Source organism: Bos javanicus, chromosome 9 (genome assembly GCF_032452875.1).
Source record: "Bos javanicus breed banteng chromosome 9, ARS-OSU_banteng_1.0, whole genome shotgun sequence".
In the NCBI taxonomy this organism is placed as follows: Eukaryota; Metazoa; Chordata; class Mammalia; order Artiodactyla; family Bovidae; genus Bos; species Bos javanicus.
In genome coordinates this window covers 25,984,849-26,000,565 of record NC_083876.1, presented here as the reverse complement: position 1 = coordinate 26,000,565, position 15,717 = coordinate 25,984,849, and positions in this window count along the sequence as shown.

Genomic DNA, 15,717 nt, shown 5'->3' with positions numbered 1-15,717 from the left:
GAGCTTGTTTAACACATGGTTAGGATGGTGCTGCTGCTGCTAAGTCGCTTCATTCGTGTCCGACTCTTCACAACCCCATGGGCTGCAGCCCTCCAGGCTCCTCTGTCCATGGGATTTTCCAGGCGAGAGTACTGGAGTGGGGTGCCATGATGGTGGGCCAAGAGCTATTCTTTAGGAGCACGTGTGCTCAGTCGCTCAGTCCTGTCCATCCCTTTGCGACCCATATTCCATACCCCACCAGGCTCCCCTGTCCATGGAACTCTCCAGGGGATCTTCCTGACCCAGGGATCGAACCTGCACCTCCTGTGTCTCCTGCATTGGCAGGGGAATTCTTTACACTGAGCTACCTGGGAAGCAGTTCTCAGGTAGGTGGTGCTAAATAAGGAAAGAATCAGACCTTAAAGAGGTGTATGACCAGAATGGGGCAAAAAGCACTGCTATTGAGAAAGCTGCCTCGATGTAGGGGCAGGAAGGCCGTGGGGTCTCCAGGAAGCTCTGGTCTTGGTGTTCTAATTTAAAAAGTTGTCACTGATTAAGTCTCTGCTAAGTGAGATATATTGTTATTCATCTCACCTCATTTTAATTCACCCAGTGTTTCTCCATGATGACATTTCCACGTTTCTGATGAGAAAACTGAGGGGCACAGAAGCTGAAGAGCTGGCCTAAGTTTTTACAACCAATGAACAATGCTTCCAGAATTGAAGCTCTGGCCTGTCTTCCTCCAAATCTTTCTTTATTGACACCTTGCTACTTCCCAACCCTCTGGCTTTTAGTACCACATCTTGTTGTGGAAATTAAGATCCTGTGTATAAAATAGATTTGGAGACTTCCCTGGTGGCTCAGACAGTAAAGCGTCTGTCTACAATGTGGGAGACCCAGGTTCGATCCTTTGCTTGGGAAGATCCCCTGGAGAAGGAAATGGCAATCCACTCCAGGAGTATTGCCTGGAAAATCCCATGGACAGAGGAGCCTGGTAGGCTGCAGTCCATGGGGTCGCAAAGAGTCGGACACGACTGAGCGACTTCACTATTCACTATTTGTGTAAAGCATTGGGCAAGTGAACAGATAGCAATGGATTGATCCAAGAAAATTTGCCCAGAAAATGTTTATAAAAATGTCTTAGGAACAGATGAAAGAATAGAGACTAAAACCTATGTTCTTTTTAAAAATTTTTTCCTTTAGATACCCAAGAAAGAAATAATGCTTCTGCCTGCCCTGTCTTCATTGATAAAAAGGTTTAATAGTTGGTCTTTATCAGTGACTCTCAATCTCCGGGTGACTTTGCCCCAAAGGAACATTTGGCAATGTTTGGAGACATTGTCCAAACCAGACAATGTCTGGTTGTCACAGAACAGGGTGGAGGGTGTGCATCTAGGAAGCAGAGGTCAGGGCTGCTACTAAAACTGCAAAGCCTGTGACAACCGCCCACAACAAAGGATTATCCAGCCAGATGTCTCTTATGCTGCAGTTAAGAAGCTGCAGTGTATAGCTCCAAAATGAAAATGCTTACAATTAAACTCATATTGTCAATGAATTGTAATTGGCAGGAAATGGAAGTATATTTACTTTAACTTGAGTGAGAAAATAAAGTAAATAATTTTCACGTGTAATCCCTTTTTAAAGTAGGGTAGACAGGCTCTGGAGCTTGGCCACAGAGGCCCTGGAAAGGTGAGGGGAATCAGGAAGGCTTTGATCATTTATGTAACTAGGTTGGGCTTCTCAGGTGGCTCAGTGGGTGAAGAATCTGCCTGCAACGCAGGAGACACGAATTCTGTCCCCGGGTCAGAAAGATCCCTTGCAGGAGGGCATGACGACCCACTCCGGGATTCTTGCCTGGAGAATCCCATGAACAGAGGAGCCTGGCACACTGTGGTCCATAGGGTTGCAAAGAGTCGGACACAAGTGAGGCAACTGACTTCACACACACACACATAAGTAGGTTAAGCAGAGCAGTTCAGCTCACAGAAGTGAAACGTAGGAGAGTAAGTCTGTGGAGTGGATGAGTATTCCAATGGGAGTATTTGCTCAAGGGAAAGAGCCTGGGCTTTGTTCCCTTTTGCCACTTGCTTGCCTGTGGTGCAGGACTGCAGTGCAACAAAATAAGTTAGGAGTGGGCAGCAGTCTTCCATAAAACCAGCCATCAGGGGCAGAGGTGGAGGGGTGCTCTCTGCTCAGATGAGCAGCTGCAGAGTGCACCCTGTCTGTTGGCTGAGGGTAATGGCCGAGACGTTGCCCAGAAAGATGTATCTTCTTAAGCTGAGCAAGAACAGTTTGGCTCCACGCTAACTGTCATGAGTAGGTGTGTTAGAATCACCCCTGGACACATCTAGATTACAGAGTGGGGGTTCTGCATGTATAAAGATGGTACTACAGTATTGTTTTGGTTTATGTTTTACATTATTATCTGAGTATTAATCAATAATCTCTTACATGAGTTTTCTGGCAAGCTGCCAGACTTTCTCCATAGATAACTATCTACAGTGACTAAAGAGTTTCATAACTGCATAAGAGTCTTCAGCTACTGTATCACTCCATCCTTATCACATGGAACAGATTGGAACTTTTATCTGTCTTAATTGACTGAGACTACAGTCTGCCCCTGTTCATCAGCAGGTATCATGAGGAATAGGGTGGCACTCCAGGTGAATTTCACGGAGGACCTTGACGCCAGCCCCTGTTTTGGGAGCTGCTACATGGTGATCTAGGGCTTCCCAGATGGTTCGGTGGTAAAGAATCTGCCTGCAAAGGCTGGAGATACAGGGAGATGTGGGTTTGATCCCTGGGTTGGGAAGATCCCCTGGAGGAGGGCATGGCAACGCACTTCAGTATTCTCACCTGGAGAATCCCATGGACAGAAGAGCCTGGTGGGCTGCAGTTCGTGGGGTCCCAAAGAGTTAGACATGACTAAGCAACTGAGCACACTTGCACGTGCTCACATTCAGAGACCCATCAGGTATCGTAGACCAGGTGCTGGAGTTCTTCTCCAAACACAGACAAAAAAAGAGAAAAAAAGAAACTGTCACGCATACTCAGCAGTAGCATTTCCATGTTAAATAAAAATAATTACTCCTATAAAATAGCAGCCAAGTTAAGTAATATATAGAATAAACCAAAAGAGAGCCAGAAAACAATTCTGATAATATGAAGCTTCTAACAGTCTTTCTTTTTTTTCACTCCCAATTAAAACAAATGCTGTTGTTCTAGCACATTCCTCACTATTAAAGAGTAAACCTGTATGTTTTGTAACAACACCTCAGGTATCCCAGAGGCCAAAATTCCAGTAATCTTATACATCTGGAGTGACATGGAACCCAGAGGGTTAAAGGGGCATGTGATTTTTAAAGTGTGTCTAACAGAAAAAAAAAAAAAAACAAACAAACAGCCCCAGAGCATCCAACATTCATTAAAGCCATTAGACCAAAACCTGTTGGATTGGGCCCAAGATGGCGCTGGCACTTAATGGTTTCTTGGTTTGATGTTCAGGAAGAATAGAGATCCTTCAGTGCATTTTCAGAGTCATAAAAGGCAAACCAAACCACACCAGCCTTCAAGACAGGATGTATAGAGGAAGTCTGACGGAAGAGGGGGGAGAACAAGAATGAGAATGGCAAACAGCAAAGGCAGTGAGTGGTGAATATTACAAGTGGTGGAAACAGACATTGGCTCTAGGAAAACAATTAGAAATAAGGACAGATACTAAAACTGCAGGGCTTAGCCTCACTAAAAGCTCAGGACAGTCAGGCAGTCTTGCAGGAGGAGTGGGGGCTTGTGAGAGGGTAAGAGTGGTGGAGTATCTGCCTGCAGTGCAGGAGCCCCAGGAGATGTGGATCCAGTCCCTGCATTGGGAAGATCCCCTGGAGGAGGGCATGGCAACCCACTGCAGTATTCTCGCCTGGAGAATCTCATGGACACAGGCGCCTGGCAGGCTACGGTCCATAGGGTCGCAAAGAGTTGTCCATGACTGAAGCAACTTAGCATGCATGCATCAGGCAGTGAGTACAAGAAGTATTTAGATAGAAATGATAATGCCTTTCTTTTTAAAAAATTATTTTTATTTATTCATTTTTAATTTTTGGTGCACTGGATCTTTGTTGCTGAGTGCCTAGAAGTTGGTGCTTTTGAACTGTGGTTTGGAGAAGACTCTTGAGAGTCCCTTGGACTGCAAGGAGATCAACCCAGTCAATCCTAAAAGAAATCAGTCCTGAATAGTCATTGGAAGGACCGATGCTGAAGCTGAAGCTCCATTACTTTGGCCACCTGATGTGATCAGCTGACTCACTGGAAAAGACCCTGATGCTGGGAAAGATTGAAGGCAGGAGAAGGGGGCGACAGAGGACGAGATGGTTGGATGGCATCACTGACTCAATGGACATGAGTTTAACAAACTCTGGGAGTTGATGGACAGGGAGGCCTGGCATGCTGCAGTCCTTGGGGTCGCAAAGAATCAGACATGACTGAGCACTGAGCGACTGAACTGAACTGTCTTTTGTTACTGCACAGGCTTTCTGTAGTTTCGGAGAGCGGGGACTACTCTAGTTCCAGTTACAGTGGGCTTCTCATTGCAGTGGCTTTTCTTGTTGTGGAGCGTGGGCTCAGCAGTTATTGGCACACAGGCTTAGTTGCCCTGAGACATGTGGGAATCTTTCCAGATCAAAGATCAAACCTGTGTCCCTTGAATTGACAGGCAGATTCTTAACCACTGGATCAGCAGGGAAGTCCTGATAATACCTTTCTTTAAAGAATATCTTATTGGTGCCAGACTCTGCACTAAGAGTTCTACTGTATTATTCAAATTAGTACTGTCCTTCAGAGTGTTATTTGTTTTCTGCAGGTGAGAAAACAGACTCAGAAAGATAAAAAAAAAATTTGCCTGAGATGGTACACGTGTTAAATTGCTGTGTCAGAATTGAAACGTGGTAGCACCAATGGTCATGTATTTTCTAGTATCCACAGCACCTCCTAGGACTTTCTAGGATGGCATTGTGGGAATCCTGGCAGTCATCAAGTTCTCCTGTGTGAGGAAATCATTTCACAAAGAGAGACGCTGTGTCAGAATATGCCATTACTTGGTAAATGTTGAATGAATTTCAAGTGGCTGTATTACCAAGGAATTATATGTCAGAGCTTGGAAGGTGATACAGAGCAGAAATGCTGTTATAGGCAAAGTGCATCTCAAACTTTCTCTAGGAATAAATCAGGTTCTGTGTGTGTTTTTGGTTCAACTTAATTGAAATGGTAATTTTTTGTCTTACGCTTATAAGTTTCCTTTCTGACCTCAGAAGGTGGGAAGTGTTGTTGTTCCATCACTAAGTCCGGTCCGACTCTTTGCAACCCCATGGACTGCAGCATGCCAGGCTTCCCTGTCCCTCACCGTCTCCCAGAGTTTGCCCAAGTTCATATCCATTGAATTGGTGATGTCATCCAACCTTCTCATCCTCCGTTGCTCTCTTCTCCTTTTGTGAATGTGCTAAGTTGCTTCAGTTGTATCCGACTCTTTGTGACCCTGTGGACTGTAGCCGGCCAGGCTCTTCTGTCCATGGGCTTCTCCAGGCAAGAGTACTGGAGTGGGTTGCCATGCTCTTCTCCAGGGGATCTTCCTGACCAGGGATCAAACCTGTGGCTCCTGCATTGCAGGCAGATTCTTTACTGCTGCGCCACCAAGGAAGCCCCATTGAGATGTTTACAGAAGAGCACAAGTCAGGAGGGCAAAAATGTTAACTTAATGAAGAAACTTCAGTCTGTTTGGGAGATGTTTTCCAGTATCTACCAAAAGAGATGCCATTGGTCCAAAAGTCTTGGAATTTTGATAAAACAAGGGCATTCAGGACTGGGACACACGTGTTCCCCTCTTCTCCCATGCACAGGTGAAGCTGGGTGGCAGAGAGTTGGGAAGGAGATGTCAAGCTGCCTGGATGGTCCTTTCTGTCTCTGGAGCCTATCTTGGGTCAGAGCCACGGCAGCAGCAACATCTGTTCCGCTCTAACTTTCTGTTTCTTCCTATTCTCTCTTGATCTGCGCTTTTATACTGCCTTTTAAAAAAGGAGCAGCAATGGGTGTGCATGTGCCTTCAGCTGTTTTTAATTCTCTCCCAGGCCGCCTCTCTGCAAATAAATGACACGTTGTAGAAGGTGTTTTACAGCCTGACTTGTTAATCGATCCAGACTGTTCTGTAACAAAACCTTACACGGCAATCAAGGTTAAAAGACCAAATCACAAAAAATGTGCATTCGATAAACATAGTGTCATTTATATAAGAAGAAACCTTCTTTAAGAGGGATTGCGTGCATGCTTAACCGTGTCCGACTCTTTGTGACCCTATGGACTGTAGCCCGCCAGGCTCCTCTGTCCATGAGGATTTCCCAGACAAGAATCCTAGAGTGGGTTGTCATTTTCTTTTCCAGGGGGTCTTCTCGACCCAGGGATTGAAGCTGAATCTGCCTGCGATTGGCCACTGAGCTACCCAGGAAGCCCTCTTCTTCCTAAAGTTCTAATTCTAAAATTCTAAAATTTTCTTACAGTTGAAGGATATGTTGCTTTATTCTTGAGCTACTGGAATTTTCATTTGTTGGTGGAATTAGTTTGTCTTCATAGATTCTACAATGAACAAGTGAATAAGTAATACAAAGTTAATCAAATCTGCTTATTTTCTCTTTCCCAGGGATTCAGGACAGAATGTCTATACAGCGCTGTATAACCCCTCACTTAACATCATTGTATTTAATTATTTTCAGTAACTGCAAGATGCCCTATCATGATAGATAAAACATTTTTCTTAAGCATTCATAATTTTCTGAACTTCATTTGAGAAACTTACAAAAAGTATTTTTTCCCTTCTTTACAGAGGGGGAAATGATGACCAAGGTCACAGTTTATCCGGCCAATGTCAAGAAGAATCTCATTATCCTTGTTACTTTGTGATTAATTAATATGTTGGTTAATTGCTGACTTGTTGCCAATGAGTTAACTGATAAGCACAGAGGATCTAGCTATTAACGTAGAAGTAACAAGCACAGAAAGTGAAAAGGAACTCAAAAGCCTCTTGATGAAAGTGAAAGTGGAGAGTGAAAAAGTTGGCTTAAAGTTCAATGTTCAGAAAACGAAGCTCATGGCATCCAGACCCACCACTTCATGGGAATTAGATGGGGAAACAGTGGAAACAGTGTCAGACCTTATTTTTCTGGGCTCCAAAATCACTGCAGATGGTGACTGCAGCCATGAAATTAAAGACGCTTACTCCTTGGAAGGAAAGTTATGACCAACCTAGATAGCATATTCAAAAGCAGAGACATTACCTTGCCAGCAAAGATTCGTCTAGTCAAGGCTATGGTTTTTCCCGTGGTCATGTATGGATGTGAGAGTTGGACTGTGAAGAAGGCTGAGCACTGAAGAATTGATGCTTTTGAACTGTGGTGTTGGAGAATACTCTTGAGAGTCCCTTGGACTGCAAGGAGATCCAACCAGTCCATTCTGAAGGAGATCAGCCCTGGGATTTCTTTGGAAGGAATGATGCTAAAGCTGAGACTTCAGTACTTTGGCCACTTCATGCGAAGAGTTGACTCACTGGAAAAGACTCTGATGCTGGGAGGGATTGGGGGCAGGAGGAGAAGGGGACGACAGAGGATGAGATGGCTGGATGGCATCACTGACTCAATGGACGTGAGTCTGAGTGAACTCCGGGAGTTGGTGATGGACAAGGAGGCCTGGCGTGCTGCGATTCATGGGGTCGCAAAGAGTTGGACACGACTGAGCGACTGATCTGATCTGATCTGAACAAGCACACAGGAAAGTGCTACTGAGCAGATCCATGAGCGCTGTCCACAGCCCCATTCGGGATGGGTGCACAGGTGGTACAAGAGGTGCACACCCATCTTCTGAACAGAGACAAAAGGGATAAACTGGAGGCTCCTTTGGCAATTATTTCCCCACCGCTTACTGAGTCGCTGCATGTAATATTAGGAGACTGCCACTAAGTGGCGCTATCTCACCAGTGTTCTCTCATCACCGTGCTGAAGCCTGCTGGGCTGCACTCTGAAATACTACATTTATTGTCCTGTGTTTGCTGATTTGGTTTCAGCAAAAGCTTTCAGTTCTCATCACGTTTTTCTGGCTTTTTATATCTCCTTTCTTCTGCTTTTCTTTAGTTCTTGAGAATCTGGGCCAATGATAGGCTTAGAGATGGTGGTCATCATGGTGGTAATAGTCATACTAGACCATTTAAAGAGAAAAGTACAGATCCTGACCTTTTACTGAAGGCTTATTATGTGTTAAGGACTTTTCAAGTGTTACTTCTAAGACTGCTGCGAACTCTGCATGGTTACCGTCATCTTATGAACAAAGAAACCAAGGTTCAGAGAACTGATGCAACTTTCCCAAGGATCCCCAACAAGTAGGCGATAGAAGCACAACATGAGCCCGGGTTTATGTAACGTCTAGGCATTAATGCTCTTTGAATCATTCCTGGAACTTGAACATGGGGTGTAATGAGAAAAACAGGAAGAGGCTCGACATCGTGAAGTTCATAATCTGAAAGAGGAAATAGAGTAAATGAACTAAATTATTTGCAATATAATTTTTAAAACACGGTGGCTTATTTATAAGTTCATAAAGTTTATAAAGGGTCTAAGATTACTGGGGACACTTACGAGGAACAGAGTCAAGAAGACATTCTGAAATCGACTCTTCTCGAGTTTTTTTTGTAAGGGATGTAGTTCTGAAGACAAAAGTAGCGTAGGGAGGGAAGGGGGAAAAAGGCAGATATTCTTAAGTTTATCCCCAAACTCATGGATCCTTAGGGTCTTATAGGTGGTGCTAGTGGTAAAAACCCTGCCTGCCAATGTAGGAGACATAAGAGACTTGGATTGGATCCCTGGGTTGGGAAGATCCTCTGGAGGAGGGCGCGGCAACCTACTCCAGTATTCTTGCCTGGAGAACCCCATGGACAGAGCAGCCTGGCAGGCTACAGTCCATGAGGTCGCAAAGAGTCGGACACGACTGAAGCGACTTAGCACAAAACAGTTTTGTGTCATGACACCTTCATTTGCTCTATGTCCTTTGAGGTGAAGTCTCAGCTAGAGCCATAGTAACGGGGTGGGAGACCTAAGTGAAATATTTTAAGGGCTAAGAGACCCAACTCTCCCCAATTATTTATCACACAGAACCTTATGAACAGAAAGAACCAGCAATCTCATAATACTAAAACAAACTAATGTTAATTTGCTTGGTGCCTTGCGTGCATCACTGTACTTTATGTTTTCTGTCTTTATTTTTTGTTGAAATGTAGTTAATTTAGAATGTTGTGTTAGTTTCAGGTGTACAACAAACTGATTCAGTTATATATACATATATTCTTTATCATGTTCTTTCCCATTATGGTTTATTACAAGATACTGAATATAGTTCCCTATGCTATACAGCAGGAACTTGTTTATTATTTGTATTGTATATATAGTGTATGTATCTGCTAATCCCAAACTCCTAATTTATGCCTTTCTACCTCCCCATTTCCCTTTGGTAATGATGTTTGTTTTCTGTGTCTGAGACTTGCTTTTTTGTAAGTAAGTTCATTTGTATCATATGTCAGATTCCACATATAATTGATCTCATGTACTGTCTTTCTCTTTCTGACTGACTTCACTTAGTACAATAATCTCTGGATCCATCCATATTGCTGCAAATGGCATTATTTCATTGTTTTTTAATGGCTGAGTAGTATTCCATTGGCCTTCCTGGTGACTCAGTGATAAAGAATCCACCTGCCAATGCTAGAGACACAAGAGACATGGGTTCAACCCCTGGGCTGGGAAGATCTCTTATAGTAGGAAATGGCAACCCACTCCAGTATTCTTGCCTGGGAAATCCCATGGCTCGAGGAGCCTGGTGGGCTGTAGTTCATGGTGTTGCAAGAGAGTCAGACATGACTTAGTGAGTAAACAACAAGTGTTCCATATATATATATATGCATGCTGTGTGCTGAGTCTCTTCAGTCATGTCCAACTCTTTGTGACCCTATGGACTGCAGCCTGCCAGGCTCCTCTGTCCATGGGATTCTCCAGCCAAGAATACTGGAGTGTGTGCCATGCCCTACTCCAGAGAATCTTCTAGATCCAGGGATCGAACCTGCCACTCTTATGTCTCTTGTATTGGCAGGCAGGTTCTTTACCACTGACACCACCTGGGAAACCCATATTTGTGTGTGTGTATATAGATAGGTAGGTAGATAGATAGATGTAGACATAGATGGGTGCTAAGTCGCTTCAGTCGTGTCTGACTGTTTGCCACCCATTGGCCTGTAGCCCACTAGGCTCTTCTGTGCATGGAATTCTCCAGGCAGGAATACTGGAGCGGGTGCCTTTTTCTTCTCTAGGAGATCTTCCTTACCCAGGGATTGAGCCCAGGTCTCTTGCATTGCAGGCAGATTCTTTACCATCCAAGCCACTAGGAAAGCAAATATATATATATATATATATATATATATATATATATATATATATCTCCACGGACTTTAGGTTGCTTTCATGTCTTGGCTATTGTAAATAGTGCTGCTATGGATATTAGGGTTCATGTATCTTTTCAGGGATTGAACCTGGGCCTTTAGCAGTAAAAGCACCAAGTCCTAACCACTAGACCGTTAGGGAATTCCCTATCTTTTTGAATTAGAATTTTCTCTGGATCTATGCCCAGGAGTGGGATTGCAGGATGACATGGTAACTCTAGTTTTTTAAAGAATCTTCGTATGTTCTCCATAGTGGCTGCGCCAATTTAGATTCCCATCAACAGTGTATTCTATCTTAATACGGCTCAATAAAATGTGCACTAAATTGATATTCCCTCAGGATGTCAAGCTTAGGCAGGTTCAGTAACTCACCAGAGAGCACCCAGCTAGTAAGTAAGCAGTGAAGCTGGGATTCCATCCAAATTGGCAGATCAAAGAGCCTGGCTTTTAACCTTTACACATAGGACTTCCACTTCACATGCTACATTGTTGTTCAGTCGCTCAGTCATGTCCGACTCTTCGGGACCCCATGAACTGCAGCCCACCAGGCTCCTCTGTCCATGGGATTTTCCAGGCAAGAGTACTGGAGTGGGGTGCCATTGCCTTCTCCGAGCAAGTGTCTTTTAATTTCATGACTCTAGTCACTGTCCACAGTGATTTTGGAGCCCAAGAAAATAGTCTGTCACTGTTACCACTGTTATTCAGTAGAAAGTCCAAGGTTTTAAAGAATGGTCCAGGCTGAGAAATAAATTAAGAATTACTATCTTTTAACAGTGAATTCATAGATGGTAAATAATGATTTTAGAGCCCAGAACTGCTCCCACTGAAACAGCCATGAGGTGCAGTCTGAGGTCCAAAAGGTGATGGAATGCTGTGCAAAGAGAAAATGCTTGTGATCGCTGACTTATTTTTCCGTTTCGTCTCTGACTCTGGCCCGCAGAAAGGCTACCTTGGTTTGCTGATGAGAGGTGGCGCTCTTCACCAAAAGATCATCACAGCAAGTCTACCAGTTGAGCATGAGGCTTCCCTCTTTATTACTTCTTTTTAACCAGCCACAGTTGTTCAGTATAAATCAACGTGGGATGCACAGATAATCTCAAAAAGAGATTATCAAGGTACCACATTTCCTGAGATGATAAACTTCATTCAGAATTAAAAGAAGGAGGAGGAAAAGAAAAAGGAAGGAAGAGGAGGGAAAAGCAGTCATGGGTGGGGGGAAGTCTTCAAAAGACTTACAATGTTTTAAGAAATGTTGGAATTCTCTTATGGGCCACATTTAAATTAATTTGGAAATTTGGGCCCCAAATTAGTGTGATAAAGAGAGGGGTTTCAAGGTCTTTAGTTCCACAAGAAGAGGGAATTGGGTTTTTAGGACCTGTCAACCACGGCTCTAGGCTAATAAACATCAGCATTCAAATGATGCTCTAATGAAGAAAATCATATCCATAGAGACTTTCAAAGGTACAAGTGTTCTTCTTGGTAAAAAAAAAAAAAAAAATCTTTAGTCTTAGGAATAGAAATTACAAACTTAGGATTTAATAAACTGTGACTCAAATTTAACACAGAACTTCCAGAAAGCAGGGCACAAGGATCTGGAGCCCTGGTTTAAACTGACAATATTACGGGTTGCATCTTTCTATACCCTTCGAAAGATGAATCTGCTCATGGTCATGAGTAGAAGGTGTTGGAGTTTTTCCTTGGCCTGGAGCTAAAATGGACTGCCACTCTTCTCACTGTATAAACAGGGTCAGCTCCTCAGCTTACATAACACTATCTCCAGTTTGTCTGAACTCCTCCAAAGATGAAGAGCTCACTGTCTCTCATATAGCCACCTAGGACAGTGCTTCTTCTTAGAGCATTCCACTTGTATTAAAGTAAAATTTGCTTCCCTGCTTTTTTTTTTTTTAATTCGTCAACAAAATAATACTTCAAAAAGTATTTTTGAGCACTTGCCGCATGTCCAGCCCTGTTAGGCTTTAGGAATAAAAAGATAAGGGGATTACATGTAGTTCAACTGATTTGGTGGAATTTATAGTCCAGTTTGACACACCTCAATTTTTTCCATCCTCATCTTCCTAAGAAATAGGTCAGACTCTCAGGATAACGATGGCATTCTGCTGCAGTGACATTAGCATCTCGGCAGAGATGTAACCTAAAGAATTCTCTAAGTGTCTCTGCACACCACCACACCCCCAGAATCACTGCTGTGATGGTTCTGCATTCCTCCAGAAGTCCAGTCCTATGTCAACAATGTGGCAGGTCAAATATCTGAAGACAGCTGTCACATAGCCTTCTCTCTGTCCCAGTCAATTCTTTTGGCTAAACATGCTACTGTTTTCAAAATATAATTATTATCTTTCTGCAGCAAAGACGGGGTTTAAGAAAAAAAAAAAAAAGCAGTCAATAGTAGCTGTAAGTGCATCCATTCCCGTGGTACGTGAACTGAACCTATCAGGCCAAACCAGTAGCTGAGCGGGAGCAGAGATGATGAGCATGGAGAACCGTGAGCTGTATGCGGTGCCCAGCAGTCGTGGCTTTTCTACTGGAACTGACTTAAATGTGTGAAGGACGTGGATTAGAAAACAGGGAGATGGAGGTACCCACTGCCCCATCTTCTTGTCTTCCTTTGTTCTAAGGCAGAACAGATTATTGCTGGATGGGGTTAGCAAGGAGGTAGAAGAAAGCCTATTCTGTACTGACTGGCAAAACCTAGAATTTAAAGAGAGAGGAAGAAGAAGAAAAGACAAGCTAAGATAAAAATCGTTCCAGCTCATACAGCTGGAATGTTTATAATGTAAAGAGACAGCGGCATTAAAGGATTAGGCCCCAGTGCCTGATTAACATCATTTGATCTTTTGCTATTGAAAAGACCCTGTGTATTTTCAAAGGCAGTGGGCTTCTTAAATAAAACCAGGAGTCTGGGTTAGCAGAAAGCTGTTAGAAAACAACTCATTTTCTGTTTAGTAATCTCTTTTCTTGCCCTACCTGCTTCCTAGCCTTTAGTGTCTTTCTCTGTTATTGGGAGATGCATCTCAATCTGAAAATTGGGACACAGGGACGTGTGATTTGTCAAAAACAAACATAAAAATCACTGTGACCTAAATGGGTCAGGTCATATTTTTCTCCATGAATATCATCCGAGGGGAACTTCTTTTTCTGTTTTGTCCTAAGTTTAGTGTTTCATCCTTTACTCTCCATCTGCAAAACTCCCTGTACAGTTTCAGTGGGAAAAGATTAGCACATAATTACACGATAGTGTTTTCAAGATACACTTTCTATCTCGTTTTTCTGCTTGCTTTTTTTTTTTTTTTTTGCAAGTTTCCAGTAAGCTTGATGCCCCTCCTGAATCAGATGGATCATCAGGTAGCCGATGCTTTCCGTCGGCCAACTTGGTGGAGCATATTTGTGGGGGGAGTAGGAGTGTCTCCGTGTCCACACTGTCATCCCGGGGCGGCCGGGCGATGGGGTGGGGAGGGCCTCTGGTCATTCGGGGGGACCCAGCGGTCGTCATAACTAGTTCAGTCTCTGTGGCCCATTCAGCTCTTGGCATCGCTGCCAAGCCAGCCAACAAAGGAGCATTGTAATCCTGACAGTTTCCCAGCATTGACTGGACAGGCGCAGACCACCAACCAGCTCCTTTCGCTTCTACTGTTCACAAGTGAGACCATGAATAGAAAAAAGTCAGTGGCAAAAATCCCACATCCTGCTGAAGCTGGTGTGTGGATGCTTTTCTCCCAAGTCAGTCTCCCTCGGACTCGTAATCCTCGTACCTGTTTCTTTGTGCTTTTTTGTCTGTTTTTAAATACAATTAGCTTGAATGGTAAGACATAATCCTCAGCGACCCTACCAAAAAATTAAGTTTGAGTTTTGAAAAATAAGCATTTGCATGCAAGACTTTGAAGAAGGGGAAGTATAATAGAAATAAAAGTTCATGATAAGCTTGAGATAAGAAGCAATACTTCCAGCTAATGCAAGGGGCCATGGTGAGCCTTAAGAAGTTGAATTTGGAGGAATAGACTAGGGTTTTCAGAAATAGAATGGAATCATTTGAACTCATTTGTGTTTTTAGATGTGCACCCAAAAGCCTGCCCTTCCATTAGACCAGGCCAAGGACTTCTACAACTCTTGATTTTAAGAATAGCAATAAATAAAATGTTTAAGAACAAAGTAAATTCAGAGAGATTTATCATGACTTTACCATTAATTGAGGGCTTCTGTGGTGGCTCAGATGGTAAAGAATCCGCCTGCAATGCAGGAGACCCGGGTTCGATTGCTGGGTTGGGAAGATCCCCTGGAGAAGGGAATGGCTACCCACTCCAGTATTCTTGCCTGGGGAATTCCATGGATAGAAGAGCCTGGGGGTTACAGTCCATGGGGTCACAAAGAGTCGGACATGATTGAGTGACTAACACACACACACACTAAGAGCCTAAGCTTTGAGTTAGACCCAGGTTGATAACACCAGCCTTAGAGTAAGGCTGGAGGGAGGAGGTGGAGAGACACATGGGGATTTGCTCCAGGTTCCACATTTTGTTCATTTATTTATTAAAATTGCTTTTATATTTGTATAGTGATCTAAGGTCAGTGATCTTTAAAAATTTTTTTTAATTTATTTTGGCCACACCACATGTGGGATCTTAGATCCCTGGCTGGGATCGAACCTGCACCCTGTGCATTGGAAACAGGGCATCTTAATCAATGGACTGCCAGGCAAGTCCCTGGGTTCTGCATTTTAGAAATCTCTGTTCTGGCCTCTGGGCATCGCATCAAGGAGTGTTCACGTCAAGGGGCAGACTCCCCTGGCACCCACTCAGCCTTTAGGCCATCATCCAGGTACCAGGGACAATTTCTTGCTTTGCTGCCCAATCTGTTTCCAGTCTTCTCAGGCCTCTTTCTTTCCAGGTCTGTTTTCCTGAAACTGCATTGCACCACTGGGGATCACTTGTAGGCTGAAGTGGGGGCCAAGACAGGCATTTGTGGGATCATGAGGGGAGCTTGACTGTACAGACAGTGCAGAACCGTGAAGACTGAGAATGCTTAGCACAGTGTCTTAGCATTCAGTGGATCCCCTGCAAACATTTCTGATACAGTCCTTGAGTACGGTATTGCATATTTTCTACTTTGAGAGAGAGAAAAAATAAGTATGAGAATACAAGCTTCTACAGGGGTGGGGGTAGGGGGTGCCATTTTAATTTTTGGTGTCCAAAATGGAGTATTCTTTTCAG